A 16,890-nucleotide genomic window follows, 5' to 3' on the forward strand; every position below is an offset into this window, starting at 1 on the left:
AGGGAATATAGGCAGAGACCTAAGTATGCATTCACATTTTCCTGAATGTTTAAAAAACGATCAGAGAGGAAGTAGGGGCCGCCTTCCAGCATCAGGAGGGAGGTTGATGGTGTCTCCATCCTTGCTGACTTTGTTTCCTTGACACAGCCTAATGAGGAATGATGGGAGACCACCGGATGTGAGGTTCAAGGCAACTTCTGATCATATGTTGGCCCTGTTAATAGCTGTTGAAAGTCAGGCATGGTGGCTCCTGCCTGTAATCCCAGCACTTTGGGAGGCCGAAGTGGGTGGATCGCCTGAGGTCAGGAGTTCGAGATCACCCTGGCCAACACAGTAAAACCCGTCTCTACTAAAAATACAAAAATTAGCTGGGTGTGGTGGTGCGTGCCTGTAGTCTCAGATACTTTTGAGGCTGAGGCAGGAGAATCACTTGAACCCAGGAGCCAGAGGTTGCAGTGAGCCGAGATTACGCCATTGTATTCTGGCCTGGGCAGCAAGAGTGAAACTCCTTCTCAAAAAATAAGCAGACAAACAAAAGAAACTACATACACTTTTATATGGTAATTGCTTTTGGCTTAAATTTAACATTTATAACTTAAAAAATTAAGATAACTGAATAACCACTGCTTCTTGTGTGCCATCGAAGATACGCTGATGGAATGAACAGTATAGACTCTTAAATTCTATTTAAACGTCTGACCTCTAATAACAACCGTGAACTAAATCATCGGTTACGTATCCTAGCTTGTTTAGTCTTGAAGCACCATATTCATTTGCTAATTGCCTACATCTTTTCTTCTACTAGTTACCAATTCTGAGGAGAAAATTTCTAGAATTCTTTATTAATTTTTCCTTTGATAGGCTATACTTATCAAACATGTTTAAAAGTTGAAGAGAACAAAGTGATACAATCTGTGATTAATTCAAACTTAATTATTTTAGTGTCATCTGACATTAATTTCCTTAGAGTAATAGATGTTATATAATTTTTTAAAAATTCTCTGTATTAGCATACCATGAACATAATTATAACCTGAAATATTTTCCTTATATATAGAAAGGTTAATATGATCGCTATATCAAGCATGCTTAACCTAAATAACCAATGGGAATTGGGCAAGTTATGTGCAGCCATTATAAATTGGTACAAACAACTTATTTGTACCACCTAAAATCCCAGTATGTTTTGTCTGCCTTTTCCAGGAAGTAGAGCACACTTCTGTGTGATTCTAGCAGTCAACAGAAATCAAGACTGGTATCTCTTCTCGATAACTTAAGCCTGATGCTGGGTGGAACACCAGGACAATTCAGATTATAAAATGAACTTGACACTGGGTGCAGTGGCTCAAGTACCTGTAATCCCAGTACTTGGGGAAGCCAAGGTGGGCGGATCACTTGAGGTCAGGAGTTTGAGACCAGCCTGGCCAACATGGTGAAACCCCATCTTTATTAAAAATACAAATGTTAGCCATTCATAGTGGTGCGCCGCCTGTAATTCCAGCTACCTGGGAGGCTGAGGCAAGAAAATCGCTTGAAGCTGTAGGCAGAGTTGCAGTGAGTAGAGATTGCACCACTGCTCTCCAGCCTGGGTGACAGAGTGAGCCTCTGTCTCTAAATAAATAAATAAAATAAAATAAAGAATAAGGAAAATAAAAAACAAAATACATTTGAGGTCACGTAGGAGAGAACATTCTGTGCATACATTTAAAGTGAGACGATAAAGAAAAATACAAGATCGCTGATGATCAGACCAAGGCAATAAATGACACTGAGAAGGATGAAATTTTAATACCTACCACTTTGCTTCTGTTGTCACTAAAAGTGTGCAACGTCAAACAAAGCTTTCTAGTCTCCTATGCTGTATAATTAAGATAACTTTTGTTGTCACTTAAATAACATAAACATTTCATTCTCCTGGCTGCCCCTTTCACATAACTTAGAATCTTCATTTAATTCCATGCTATGCGCAGTCCTTGGTTTCTATATGACATTTTGCAGCACAGGTTTGTTCGTGTGGAGCACTAGAGACGATTAGACTCAGTGCAGTGACGTTACCTGGCGTCTCTGTTTGTCCTCAGGGTTGTCTTTTTTTATGAGCCTCTTATATGGTGATGTATCCATTATGTACTGCCTATTTTATATGCATCTATGGATTTATCAATACAACAAAAGTTTTCCTTGGTCAGTTTCTTCTCCGCATTTTTGTCCACGATCCTCATAAAAACATAGAAATCATACCACATTCATAGAAGGTACAAACCTGAAAAGGAGAGCTAATAGTATAAGAGATAACAGAATCAGAAATGAAGTGGTTACCATAAGCTGCAAGAATAATTTTGAGTTTTGCTAAACCCAAATTGGACTTAATGAGGATGAAATTAAGGTTTCATATTAAGAAACCTTTCATCAGGTCCAGGGTCTAGGACGGCTGTCTTCTCACTGGCCTGTTTGCTGGGCCTGCACCAGAGCCCTTGCCGTTTTTTTGTTTGTTTAGCTTTCTAAAACATGATTGTATGCAATGACAGGATTGAGGGTATCTATTGATCTGTGCAGGCGTTAAGATGATGAAAGCTCCAGGACTCAGAGTTGACCATGAGCTCAGTCTCAGCCGTTGGTATCCAGTGCAGGTATAATAATATTCTGGCCAGGCACAGTGACTCACACCTGTAATCACAGCACCTTGGGAGGCCGAGGCGGGCATGTTGCCTTGGCTCAGAAGTTGGAGACCAGCCTGGGCAACATGGTGAAAACCTGTCTCTAAAATATAAAACATTAGCCGGGTGTGGCGGCGTGTGCCTGTATTCCCAGCTACTCGGGAGGCTGAGGCAGGAGAATCGCTTGAACCTGGGAAGCAGAGGTTGCAGTGAGCTGAGATCATGACACTGCACTCCAGCCTGGGCAACAGAGTGAGACTCTGTCTCCACAGAAAAAAAAAATAATAATAATAATAGTAATAGTCTTAGGCTGAGTTACTTAAAGAGTGACAGGGTCCAAATAATTACAAGTAGTATAGAACTCTGTCCTCCTCTACCTAATAAGGAGAGCTGTTTTGGGGGAAGGTCCTTTTGTTTTGCTGAGCTGACTGGCTGGTTGGGGAGACAAGAAAGTTAGAACAGACTTTAGAAAAAATTAGCACAAAGGCTACCTGGGTTTGAGATTGGACTGGGAAGAAGAGATTCTTGAGGAGATGAAGCAAAGGCTGAGGTAGGGCCTCGGAGGGAAAAAAGAGAGGAGAAAAGATGTGAGCAGCTGCTGTGAGGGGTGGAACTGGGAGGGGAAGTGGGAGAAAACTTTCTGCAGGTTTGACTGCTCTGGGCAAAGGCACTCAGATTAGCCTGGGATTATCAACTCCAGTTTTCTAGGTTAGCCTGTGTAATAGTCCAATCATATTCTTGGCTTTAAATATCAATCTGAATGTTTGTCCCTGGTCCTGGCTTTAAAGGACACAGAAAAACTAGAGTTTTCCCAGCAGAGGAAAATTAGGATATTGTGGTGTTCAGAAATTGTGATCTTAGAGGCTTTGGACTGAAGTGGACAAGTTTAATTTAGAGAAGGAAAGACCAGGGGCCACCAACTGACTGTCTTCGGTTATTAGTGGCACTGTCATTGGGAAAGAGGAGTCAGCTTGCTCCATGTTGCCCCAGAGAAGCAGTCCTGGGGGATGCAACCATGGGGTCAGTAGGAGGGAGAACGCTCTGAGGGGCTGGAGGTGTCCATCAGTGGTTCAGGTACGCGGCAGAGCAGTGAGCTTCCTGCTGCAGAAGCCCAAGCTTGACCAAGATGACCCTCTAATCCTTTGTCAAGGGGTTTGTGTGAGTGCTGTGCCCTGCGACCTGGGTGGAGGTGGAGGCAACTGTTGGGATTTGCTTCCAAGTCAGTAGGGAAGGAATTAATATCTATGCTATGTGCTGTGTGCTCCATGCGTTGCACTTATTTTCTAACTTAAATTGCGGAGAGACATAATGTTCTCTCTTTGTGAATGAAGGTTCGGGGACTCAGGCATATTAAGTCACTTGCTGTTTAGTGGTCAAATCATTTGAGCCCCAGATACATTTTGCTCCAAAACTAGTGTTCCTCATTCATCACGCTGTCTCTGAGAATTAACCAGCATCTCAATATTAAGCTGCCTTGTTGAAATGCCATCTGTAAAACATTTATGGCAAGCATGTTTCTTATAGATTCAGGGAGCAGTATATTTTAGTGGTTAAGATATGGGTGTTAATCAGACATAGTTTGGAGTCTCAATTCTGCCTCTTGTTATCCCTGTGACTCTTGGTCAAGAAACATCTCTGGGCTTTGGTTAACCCGTACAGTAGCTACCTCACAGGGCTATTTTGAGGCTTAAATAAAATAATGTGGAGAGAATGCACCTGATATCAATGGTTTACATTGCTGCAATGCTTAATACCTATCTAGACAGTAAAGGAACAGAGATGAAATACTAAGTTATAGCCCTAAAAGAAGCACTTGAACCAAAAATATTTAGGATCATTGGACTAATTCTTTGCACCTGTCATTCCTGTCATCTAGATTTGCTTACCTTCCACAACCTGGGAAAGTGGGTATCTATAATATAACTACAGCAGCCAATATTTGACTTGACCCTCACTTTAACAAACTCACCTAACACACCAGCCTTAGTTTTAGTAAGCCCCAAGGGCACAGGAATCATTAATCAAATCAATGACCAGGATAGTCACAGGACACCCATACTCATAGAATTCATCAGTTTGTCAGTTACTAGCCAATCATTGAATGTCAGCAAACCTTAGCAAATACTGGAGCCAGACTCTCTTGCTAGACAAAAACTAGGTGGCTTAGTTTTTAACTCTTATTTTTAGGGCATTCCTTCTCATCATCTCTCTCCTAGTTGTTTAATGCTAAATAGCTGCAAAATGATGGCGGCTTGTTGTAGAGGGTAGCTGACCAAAAACATGCAAATAGAAGAGGGTTACCAAACTATCAGGGATTCAGAAATGTGTTTCTGAGAATGATCTTTGGGTCGCTCTCAATTGAACTGCCTGCAAACTAAGAAATCTTAAATCCCTGGCCTGGTGCGGTGGCTCACGCCTGTAATTCCAGCTCTTTGGGAGGCTGAGGCAGGTGGACCACCTGAGGTCAGGAGTTTGAGACCAGCCTGGCCAACATGGTGAAACTCTGTCTCTACTAAAAATACAAAAATTAGCCAGGTGTGGTAGCGCATGCCTGTCATCACAGCTACTCAGGAGGCTGAGGCAGGAGAATCACCGGAACCTGGGAGGCAGATGTTACAGTGAGTTGAGATCGTGCCATTGCACTCCTGCCTGGGCAACAAGAGCAACACTCTGCCTCTAAATAAATAAATAAGGGCCGGGCGTGGTGACTCATGCCTGTAACCCAAGCACTTTGGTGCCAAGGCGGGCGGATCACCTGAGGTCGGGAGTTCAAGACCAGCCTGACCAACATGATGAAACCCTGTCTTTAAAAAATAATAATAAATTTAAAAATAAATAAATAAGTAAATAAGACCGCTTTGTTCGCAGTGAAGTTCTACTTGCCTTTCTGCAATTTGTCGTCATCTCTCCCAGAGCTCAGAGAAACTTTGTCCAAGGCCATTGTCTGATTATCTGTCCTGCTTAGTGTTCAAAGAGAATATTATAAACTATTGTCTGCTCCATGGGCCTGTTCAATTCTAAAAATTATTCATACCCCTCACAATTCTCTTAAGTTTTCTTATTTCCCTCTCTTCTAATATTGAGTGTCAACTTGATTGGATCGAAGGATGCAAAGTACTGTCCCTGGGTGTATGTATCTTCGGCCACAGACTGAAGGCTGCACTGTCGGCTTCCCTGCTTTTGAGGTTTTGGGGCTCAGACTGGCTTTTCCCTCAGCTTGCAGAAGGCCTGTTGTGGGATTTTACCTTGTGATTTTATGAGTCAATACTCCTTAATAAACTCCCCTTCATATATTTAAAAAAAGAAAGAAATCTTAATCCCTGGGCCTCTAGCCTACTGAATCAGAAGTCCAGATTGAGAGACCTGGGGATTTTCATTTAACAGTCACCTTGGATGATTGCTTTATGTTTCTTTTGCAAGAACGCCCCAGGGCCATTCATTCCAGCAGTAGTAGAGTCCAGAGCCTAGGATGGCCCTGTTCTCACTGACCTCTTTGCTGGCCCCTGGCCCTGTGCCCGTGCCCTTGCCCTCTCTGTCTGGACACCTCTCCCCAGTTATCTGCATGATGCATGCCTCACTTTTTAGGCCTTCCTGAAATGTCACCTTATCCTGAGGCCTCCTGATCGCCCCATATGAAATGATCCACTGTGCATTCATCACCATCCTTAAAGGTTGTGTGGCTTACTCCGCCTCGTGTCTGTCTCCCCACAGAAGGGCAAGGGTTTTGGCAGCTTTGTTAACCTGTTGTACTGCCCAAGCTCAGAGGTTATACTGTACAACCTCTTGGCACCTAGGAGGGACTCCATGTTTGAAAACCCTAAGGAAGTATCAGGGAAGAAAGAGAGGCCTCCATTGTACAGGGAGTTGTGAAATTGAGGTGAGGATTTCTGAAGACCTCTTTCTATTCTAATCCTACATTGCCCTTTTAAGTTGGATTGTAATTTAAAATTATTAAGACATCAAAAATGGTGAAAAGTTTAGACATGTAGGCATCAATGACTTTAGAGATTGCTCCCTATAAAGTGAGAATAACATGTGATAGGTACTTGAACAGACATGTACAGAAATTCTAGGGTCTTTGCTCTCATTTAAAATTTTTTTTTCTTTTGAGCTGGAGTTTTGCTCTTGTTGCCCAGGCTGGAGTGCAATGGCGCCATCTCAGCTCACTGAAACTTTTGCCTCCCGAGTTCAAGCGATTCTCTTGTCTCAGCCTCCCCAGTAACTAGGACTATAGGTGCCTGCCATCACTCTCGCCTAATTTTGTATTTTTAGTCGAGTTGGGGTTTCACCATGTTCGCCAGGCTAGTCTCGAACTCCTGACCTCAGATGATCTACCTGCCTCGACCCGCCATAGTGCTGGGATTACAGGTGTGAGCCACTGCATCTGGCTCTCATTTTTAATTTTATAGATTTATTACTGCCTTGTTTTGCTATTAAGTGACTTGGTATTAGCAAATCACTGGCTAATTGACTTTGGTAATTTTGAATTTTTAATGTAATATCTTATCTATACAAACAATACACAGAGACAGACAACATACTGTGTTTAATTTCTATACTTTGATAAGTATCAGTTAATATTCTCTCTCTCCCTTTTTTTTTTTTTTTTTGAAGACAGAAACCTGCAACCTCCACCTCCTGGGTTCAAGTGAGTCTCGTGTCTCAGCCTCCAGAGTAGCTGGGATTACAGGCACCTACCACCAGGCCCAACTAATTTTTATATTTTTAGTAAAGACAGGGTTTCACTATGTTGGCCAGGCTGGTCTCGGATTCCTGACCTCAGGAGATCCACCCGTCTCAGCCTCCTAAAGTGCTGGGATTAGAGGCGTGAGACACCAGTTAATATTCTCTTATTATAATTTTAAATTGGGGAAACTGAGTTAACTTACACTGTTTCAACTTTTGGCACCTTTTTCTGTCTACCTGTATTATTGAGGTTTTAAGAAACATTAATGGGATCTTTGAATTTATTTAAATTCATGGCCAGGCATAGTGGCTTAGGAGGCTGAGGCAGAAGAATCACTTGAACTCAGGAGGCAGAGATTGCAGTGAGCTGAGATTGCACCATTGCATGTTAGCCTGGGTGACAGAGCAAGACTCCATCTCAAAAAATAAAAAATAAAATAAATTCTCCACAATTTTTTTTTTTTTTTTGAGAAACAACTCTTTAGGTAAGTGGGAAATTATGACAGTGGTATTTTTGATATTTTGGTTTTAATTTACATCTTCTGGATGTATTTTTATAATCTGTAACTATTTAATTTGAGAGTTTACTAATCAGCATTAAATTTCACATAGCTGCAAAATTCCATGTCAGCAGCCCAGTATTTTCTCTACATTGATGTTGACAGGGATTTTCTTCTGTTATTGCAGGACTATCAGGATCTAGTTCACAAACAATTAAGCTGTGATTCAAGCAGCCAGCATTTTTTTCTGATGTTTAACGCATTTCCATGAGACTCCTGGAATCTGAGTACAAAACAAAGGAATGTATCCCTGGTATTCAGGTAGTCGATGATGTAAATCCTCCAAATGATGCTGCTGATCTCTTAATATTTTTTTTCCTTTAGATAAAGAAGCTGTAGGTGCAGTAGAGATGAGAAAAATGACAAGGAAATTCAAAACTGAAATCAATCTTAGTATAGGAAAAATGGAAGGCAAAGTGATGTGTCAGGGACATGAACAATTATGAAATAACATTGGCCAGTTTTTCAAATGCAAATTTACCCATGCATCTAGTATTCTAGATGAGATGAAAATTATGGAATCCTAATTTTCCTTTGAGAAATGTTTTTCTCCAGAAATAAAGATACAAATGTTATTTCACAATAGTATTTCCATACATTCATTCTCGTTAATTAAAAAAAAAAAAATCTTTACATGGAGAAAGACTCAATATAAATACATTTTGCAGCACTTGCCAAAGCCACAGTCTTAAAGTATTGTTCATTGTGTTAATATGTCCCCTGGTTTCTATTTTACTGATGCTCCTGTTTAGAATTAGGGCGATCTGTCTTCATGTGTCTTCCCAGCCCTGCCGTAATTGACCTGGCAGGCCGCCATGCTGCGGGCCCCCATGGTAATCGCTTGGAGAGGACGTCCTGCCCCTCTAATTTGACTGACAGGACAAGCCCTGTTTTAAAATATCCATCATGTGCTTTTTATCAGTGAATAACACCCATGCTACCAGCTGTGTCTTTTTAATGTGCCTTCTCCCCAGCAGAGGAAGGTAGCTGGAAACAGCCAAAGCTTCATCTGGTTGTAAAGGTCCTTTATGCTGACAACAGTGCTTTTGGAAATCTCTTTTCACCGCTTTACAAGAGAGCCGTGTACATCCCCTGTAGGTCAGTTGATCTCAAGTTAAATAGGCTGGCTTCCTACATGCAGTTGTTGCTTCATAGATTCTGTCTGGATTTAATATTTTCAGCTGTGATAAAATACAAAAACATGGATTCAGCCTGGGTAGGACTGACTGATGAATTTCTATACCACATAGCACACCAAACTTTCTGCCACTTGGTTTTCATTAAGACATGTAATTTTAGTTTGATGAATAATGATGGTTTTTAAGTTATGTTGCCTTTAGGTATTTAGATGTTTTTCTTTTTTTTTTTTGTAGTTTCACTCTGTCACCCAGGCTGATGTGCAGGGACATGATCTCAGCTCAGAGCAATGTCCGCCTTCCAGGTTCAAGTGATTCTCCTGCCTCAGCCTCCTGTGTAGCTGGGATTACAAGCCTGTGCACCATGCCGACTAATTTTTGTATTTTTAGTAGAGATGGGGTTTCACCATGTTGGCCAGGCTGGTCTGGAACTCCTGACCTCAAGTGATCTGCCAGACTCAGCCTCCCAAAATGCTGGGATTACAGGCATGAGCCACCATTTCCAGCCAGGTATTTAGATATTTCCAACTTTGACTTTTGAAATTATACTTTGCTCTTAATGAAATTTTATGGAAGAGATATATTCAGTTGTGAAGATGACTATATTGATACCAGGGTCGAAACAAGACAATAATGTAGTGTCTGTCCACTGGGGTCTGGGTAATGTAGTTTAAGAAGAGAATCCACAAATCCAAACTGAGAGGAAAGGCAAGCCCTAGAATAAATCACGCAATGGACCTGACGACTTGTGTTTTCACCAATCCCATAGGTCTTCCCTATACATATTAAAGCATCCCACATACACATAAGTGACAAGGGCCGTGGGAAGAGAACACTTGATGTGGAGATGGACACCGCTGGTGGAGAGAACGGGAGATGGGAAAGAGAAAGCGTCAACAGAAAGCTGATGGAGAAATAGGGACAAGATTGAGGGAAGTCATCCATTTTGCACATTCCGATTCTGTTGCCTGGAATATAGGGTCCCAGAAAGGGGAACACAGAGACAAAAGTACAGAGACAGGGACATCCCTGCTGGTAGGTGGCCTCTGAGGAGGTGGCGATGGGAAAGGTGCGACCACACCTGCACTGTGGAGAGGACCCCCAGACTGCAGGGAGGCGATTGTGAGCTTAAAGTGAGGACACAGTACAAGATCATTATGCAGGTGAGAGAGAGCACAAGGAAGAAACAGGCATAAAATGTAGCCTAGGTCATGTGGAAACCCCCTGGCAACTCAGGGTCTGAGAAAAGAAGGGAGACGTGGTGGCATTTGTAGGAAACTTTACGGACTGAGAGGCTAGTGAGATGTCAGAGTATACTCTGTCGGCATTTTGGGAAAAATGGGATTGGACATAGGGTGGATGGGAAAATAGAGAAATTTCTGTGTATTGATTAGCTACTGTGTGTCAGATATTTTGCCATTTAGTAGTTTTGAAAGCTTCCCAGGTGAATGTGATGTGTGGCCAGGGTGAGAAACTGCTGTCATCTCAGCCTTCTGTGGACTTAGCTCAGGCAATTGGTGTTTGAAGCCAGGCTTCTCTGCCTTCTCTGGGAGATTTATGAGAATCTTTTCAAAGTAAAATTTTAAAAGTTATAAAATATCTCATATAATTGATGGAAAACTCTTAAAAACATGCAATTGGTCAACAACCATCTATTTCTTAAACTTTGAGTGGTGTTCATATATATGTGTAGACTTACAGATGTAGTACATGTAATTTGGAGAAAGAAATCAGTGCGTCTTTGCGTGTTATGTTATACTTTAGCTTTTCCTATACCATTTTTTGAAATGCTGTAGTGAACATAGGCTTCAAAAAACTGTGTTTATTCATATTTCTTGCAGTTTTTTTTTTTTTTTTTTGGAGACAGTCTCACTCTGTCACCCTGGCTGGAGTACAATAGTGCGGTCTTGGCTCACTGCAACCTCCACCTCCCAGGTTCAAGCGATTCTCCCTGCCTCAGCCTCCCAAGTAGCTGGGATTACAGGCACCTGCCACCAGGCCCAGCTAATTTTTGTATTTTTAGTAGAGATGGGGTTTTTCCATATTGGCTGGGCTGGTCTTGAACTCCTGACCTAGTGATAAGGCTGCCTCAGCCTTCCAAAGTGCTGGGATCACAGGCGTGAGCCACTGCACTCAGCCTCTTTCAGTTCTTTAAATGTAAACTCATGACACTCCACATATGAATGTCATGAGCCAAGCAGAGTTTGAGCTTCTCTGCTCAGGCCAGAGACCTTCCTTATTACGGAAACTCACTGACAAGGCCTAGCCATACAGAAGTTTGCCAGTATCACAACATCGATGCAATGAGAGGAGTAAGTAGGTAGATGTGTGATGAGGTTGCACAGTGGAATCCCCACAGACAAGCAGGGAGGATGACTGAAGGAGACATAGCAATAAATTTCACTTTCTCTACTGAGTTCTATCTGTTGTCTTTGCTTTTTTTTAAAGCAGGTAACCTTAATACATAACTCAGAGCTAAAATGACAACAGGTACCCAAAGGAACTGGAAAGGTTGTGGGTAGAAGATTACATTGGTCTGTGCAGAATACCTCCTTAGCCGTGATGAAAGGACATGCTTTTGTTCTGGACTGTTAGACTACAAAATGACCCCTTCTGCTTGCCATTTTTATGCATCCAAAAACATATTTCCAACACGTTATGGTGAAGGCATTGCTGAATGAAGTGTAGCACACGTGTTCTACAGTAGTTGATTAAGTCTTTAGTAAAGCGGCAGCACTGGAAATAGGCTGAGGCCGTTTTAGCGCCTTGCAGGAGAACCACAGCCCTTCGGTGTGGCCTCAAGTTATAAGCAGAAAGGTTTGGGAACAGTCCTACCATCTTCATGGAATAGTCAGATGTTGTACTTGTCATTGATGTTTTTGCCATAGTTCTGATGTGTAAATAAGGTACTTGTGTGTGGGAGAGAGAAGTAGGAGGTGGTTTTCAGTACACCAGAGCGGCGCATCACAGCCTCAGGCCAGATTTTTTTTTTGTTTTTTTGAGACAGGGTCTCACTCTGTCACCCAGGCTGGAGTGCAGTGGTGCCATCTCAGCTCACTGCAACCTCTGCCTGCCAGGTTCAAGCAGTCCTCCCACTCCATCTCCTAAGTATCTGGGATTACAGGTGTGTGCCACCATGCCTGGCTAATTTTTGTATTTTTGGTAAAGATGGAATTTTTCCATGTTGCCCAGGCTGGTCTCAAACTCCTGAGCTCACACAGTCTGCCCACCTCAGCCTCCCAAAGTGCTGGGATTACAGATGTGAGCCACTGAGCCTGGTCCTCAAATCAGATTTTAGCTTTGATCCTGGAATGCTAGAGAAGTATTATTATTTATGAATATAGATGATTGCATATAACAAATACAAAACAGTAATTTGATTAATGTATATATGTAGACACACACATACCATCTATTCATATATAGGAAATGAGTTCTCTGAGAGGCAAATGATCCTGCATGAGGTCATTATATATGTGTGTATTTTCACGTATATATGTCCATATACATGCATGGATATGATAAAGACACTGGACAAAATATTAAGTATTATAATAGGAACCAGGTACTCTCAAAATTATCCAAAACACAAAATGAGAACTATCTAATAAGGCAGGACCAGGGCCAGATGGGGAGACTGGATTTTGCAGAAATGTCCCAACACATTAGGTTTCGTAGTCCAGCCATTCCCCCTGAGGTGCAGAAAGATTGAGCAAGTGATGGCTTGGGGAATGTGAGTCCGTTAGTAAAGCGGCAGAACTAGAAATAAGCTGGAGCCATTTTAGCACCATGCAGGAGAACCACGGCTCTTTGGTTTGGCCTTAAGTTGTAAGTAGAAAACTTATAGACTCTGACTGGCACTGGTATGAGGGACCCTGCGTTATACAGACTTTGGAGACCTTAGGCTTCCCTTTAGCCAGCGCCTGTTAAGAGTTTTTTCTTGACCAGGCGTGGTGGCTCACATCTGTAATTCCAGCACTTTGGGAGGCTCAGGCAGGCAGATCACCTGAGGTCAGGAGTTCGAGACCAGCCTGACCAACATGGAAAAACCCTGTTGCTACTAAAAATAAAAAATGAGCTGGGCATGGTGGCACATGCCTGTAGTCCCAGCTACTTGGGAGGCTGAGGCAGGAGAATTGCTTGAACCTGGGAGGTGGAAGTTGTGGTGAGCCGAGATCACGCCATTGCATTCCAGCCTGGGCAATAAGAGTGAAACGCCATCTCAAAAAAAAAAAAAAAAAAAAAGAGTTTTTAGTTTTTTCTCATACCCCCAGGAAGAGATCTGGGGAAGGAAGACTTGCACCTGAAGACGTAGTGTTCTTAGGTAAGGATGCTTCCCTCCGATGGAAGGCAGAGTTTAGAAACGGGGCCCTCACTGGTTGCTGGCAGGAGTGTTCCCTGTCTCTAGTTAGGAAGCAGAAAGCGCACAGGCAGGGCCTTGTAGGCTCAGTCTGCCTGGCTCTTCTCCACATGGCCTCTGTCGGAGCCACAGGCAGCAGGAGGGGCAGATCTGGTGGAAACATGTTTAGCAGTTAGCCAGAAAGTGGTCTGGGAAAGAGGCAACTCAAATGCAGGTGTCTGAGGCTGCAGACTGTATATTTTATAAAGATATGTGTTTCATAAAGTAGACGAAGTTTACTTTGGCTGATTTAATTACTCCCTAAAGTTTTAAAATATACTCAGTCAGTATACACTGAATAACTACTCTGTGCAAAAACTAAAGCCATATAAACTTCAAGGAGTGTGCAGTCTAATGAAGAGGATGAAACTTGTAATCAAGTGAGCATATTGCAAAACACCATGCCAAGTTGAAAAAGAGCTGTTGTAAAAGAGGCACACCATGCTTTCGATGTTCAAAGAAGGGAAAAAGAAAAGTAATTTCTCAGTGGAATCATGAAAGGGTCATGGCGGATGGAGTCCTCAGAGATGGAGGCAGATGTACCAGCAGGAATAAGCTTGTGGAAGTGAAGCAACATGAAGTAGCTTAGAGAACAGGCCACCCCCGTCCAACTGGAGTGTAGCTGTGAGGGAGGACGAGGGCATAAACCCGCTTGCGTAAGCGGTGAAGAGTCACATAAGATCTGAATATGTGTTAAGAATTTTCTTCAAAAGGCAACTCCTTGTTTTTGTTCTGCATACCCCAAATATTCAAAGACTTGGTCAGAGGATGTATGACTAACATCTGGGATTTCATGATGTGGGCCCATGTCAAACATTGTATGTACATTTATCTCATTAATCCTCCTTCATATCCCCTTTTATAAGACAGGAAATACATGCTCAGACAAAGTAATTTGGGCAAGATCATTGAGGTGGTAAGTGTAAAAGCAGCATTTGAACCCAGCCTGTTTTGACTCATCCCCTTTTAAATGCATCACATTGCCTCCACTGAAGATGGTTAACTGATGCATATTTATTGAATGAGTCAATAAATCAATGGATGCATGAATGAATTATAAATGTATGTGCTTTTTTTATTGTTTTGAGACAGAGTCTCGCTCTGTCACCCAGGCTTGAGTGCAATGGCGTGATCTCGGTTCACTGCAACCTTCACATCCCCAGTTCAAATAATTCTCCTGCCTCAACCTTCTGAGTAGCTGGGATTACAGGCCCGTACCACCATGCCCGGCTACTTTTTTTTTTTTTTATAGTAGAGACAGGGTTTCTCTATGCTGGCCATGCTGGTCTCGAACTCCTATCCTCAAGTGATCTGCCCACCTTGGCCTCTCAAAGTGCTGGGATGACAGGCTTGAGCCACTTCCCCCAGCCGTAAATGTATTTACTTTAAAACAGATTCACCCAGAGAACAGTAGCATTGTAACTGGGTAAAATAGGAGTGCTCAGTCTTGGGAGACTGCCCTTCCTCTGTGGCTGCTGCTTACAATAATGGGTTGGAATTAGCTAAGTGGATATGAGAATTTGAGAGCCACAAGACTTCCCTCATTTCATCAACATTATAAAATGTGAAGCGCCTCAGCACAGCTGATAAGCACCTAGGGCCAGAAGATGTAGTTTAGGTTGTCAGTGTTTGGAAACTGACATTGCCAAGACGTTGTTGCATCTTTTCTGCTTTATTAAAGGTGACTTAGAATGATGACTTCCAGTTCTTGCTTCTGGCAACAGTATAGAGTGCTGGCTACTGAGTTTACAGTATTCCCCCAGGGGGAGAAACAGACTTTTTCCAGTTAAGCCTACAGTAGGAGAGTTGTAGCTGTTTCCTTTGTTCCTTGTACAAAACACCACACTCAGCTTTACTTCTTATACAGATAAGAAATCTTTGTTCAATCTAGTCTGTGTTCAGAATCCAGATTCACACTGACCTTTTGTGTGGAAGAGATAGTATATTATCTTTTTATCACAAGTGGTTTACATTTCATGTTAATTCAGACCAAGTTAATTCACTCAACGTTTGTGAGCAAGGTGCTAGGACACAGAGATAAAAACGTTAGCACCCTTGAGGACATCTCAAGCCATTGAGCTTTAGGTCAGGCATCATAAAGACTGAGTAAGAAATATCAAACCTGAGCACAAAGAAGATACTACCCAGGGGACTCTTAACAGTGCAGGAGATGCAGCAAAGATAAAACCAAGCCCCTGCCTGCCAGCCCCTGGGGGGACGTGTAAGTGATGTGCATTATGAAATGTGTGCTCACGTCTCCATGATATAGACTTAGCTCTGTAAGATGAGAGGAATATGCTTGTGTGCGTGCATATATCATAAGTGCATATTTTCACTAATAGCAATAAAGATGTTTGTGGAAAGCTAGCTTGCTAGTTTTATAGTCCATAAAAGCAGCTATTGGGAGTCTAGAGACATACTTGGATTTGTGCTATAAAGGTTCTGTTAGGGATCGTATCCTTTGTATTATCTGGAGGAGAGAGGAGTTTGGGGGACATACCTTAGCAAAAATATAATTCAGGGGAAACTTCGTCCATCTGAGTAAATAAGGAAAACGTATTTTGTCGTAGGCCAAAGTGAAGATGTGTTTGATGCTAAGAACCCATTGTTGCCTTAGTTACTGTTGTAAAGAATATTACAAGTATTATAACACTGTGGCCAAAATGTAGATATAATATTTGTTATATACTATATATATATATATTTTTTTTTTTTGAGACAGAGTCTCACTCTGTTGCCCAGACTGGGGTTCAGTGGCACTATCTTGGCTCACTGCAGCCTCCGCCTCCCAGGTTCAAGTGAAACCACCTTTGCAAAATTATAACTGACACAGTTCATCAAGATGGTAACAATCCTTTCCCAAAGCAGACCTCCTTCTTGCCTGGGGACTAGATTTCCTTTGTAGGAACAACATTAGCCACAAGGTTAGAAATGATGGTTTCGGAGTCATGCAGCTGGAGGCTACAGGATTCTGACCCTCCCTAAACTGCTTCTAAGATCAGGGCTGGAGATATTTTGCAGACCCTGCACTTGATGGATCAGGTAGCCCCGCCCAGATCAAGAAACTGGCTCATCTGATCTTGTGGCTCCCACCTAGGAACGGACTGAATGCAAGAAGCAAGAAGACAGCTGATTTAATCTTGAACCAGTCAGCACTCCTGGCTGACTGGCTTCCCCTGACCCACCCACCCCACCAAAAACTGCTCCCTGGATGCTCAAGGAGACTGATTTGAGTAATAATAAAACTCTGGTCTGCCACACAGCCGGCTCTCTGTGAATTACTGTTTCTCTATTGCAATTCCTCTGTCTTAATGAATTGGCTCTGTCTAGGCAACAGGCAAGGTGGACCCCAATTCTCCTGCCTCAGCTTCCCAAGTAGCTGGGATTACACATGTGTGCCACCACGCCCAGCTAAGTTTTGCATTTTCAGTAGAGACAGGGTTTCACCATGTTGG

At 42.4% G+C, this 16,890-nt stretch overlaps 1 protein-coding gene across 1 annotated transcript in view; it reads left to right on the plus strand.

Moving 5' to 3' along the window:
• The window catches only part of PRKN (parkin RBR E3 ubiquitin protein ligase), a 1,407,348-nt gene that overhangs the window by 170,101 nt on the left and 1,220,357 nt on the right, over positions 1-16,890 (plus strand). The window lies entirely within an intron of this gene.

Source organism: Sapajus apella, unplaced genomic scaffold, assembly GCF_009761245.1.
Source record: "Sapajus apella isolate SASKATOON/1434 unplaced genomic scaffold, GSC_monkey_1.0 scaffold82, whole genome shotgun sequence".
Lineage (NCBI taxonomy): Eukaryota > Metazoa > Chordata > Mammalia > Primates > Cebidae > Sapajus > Sapajus apella.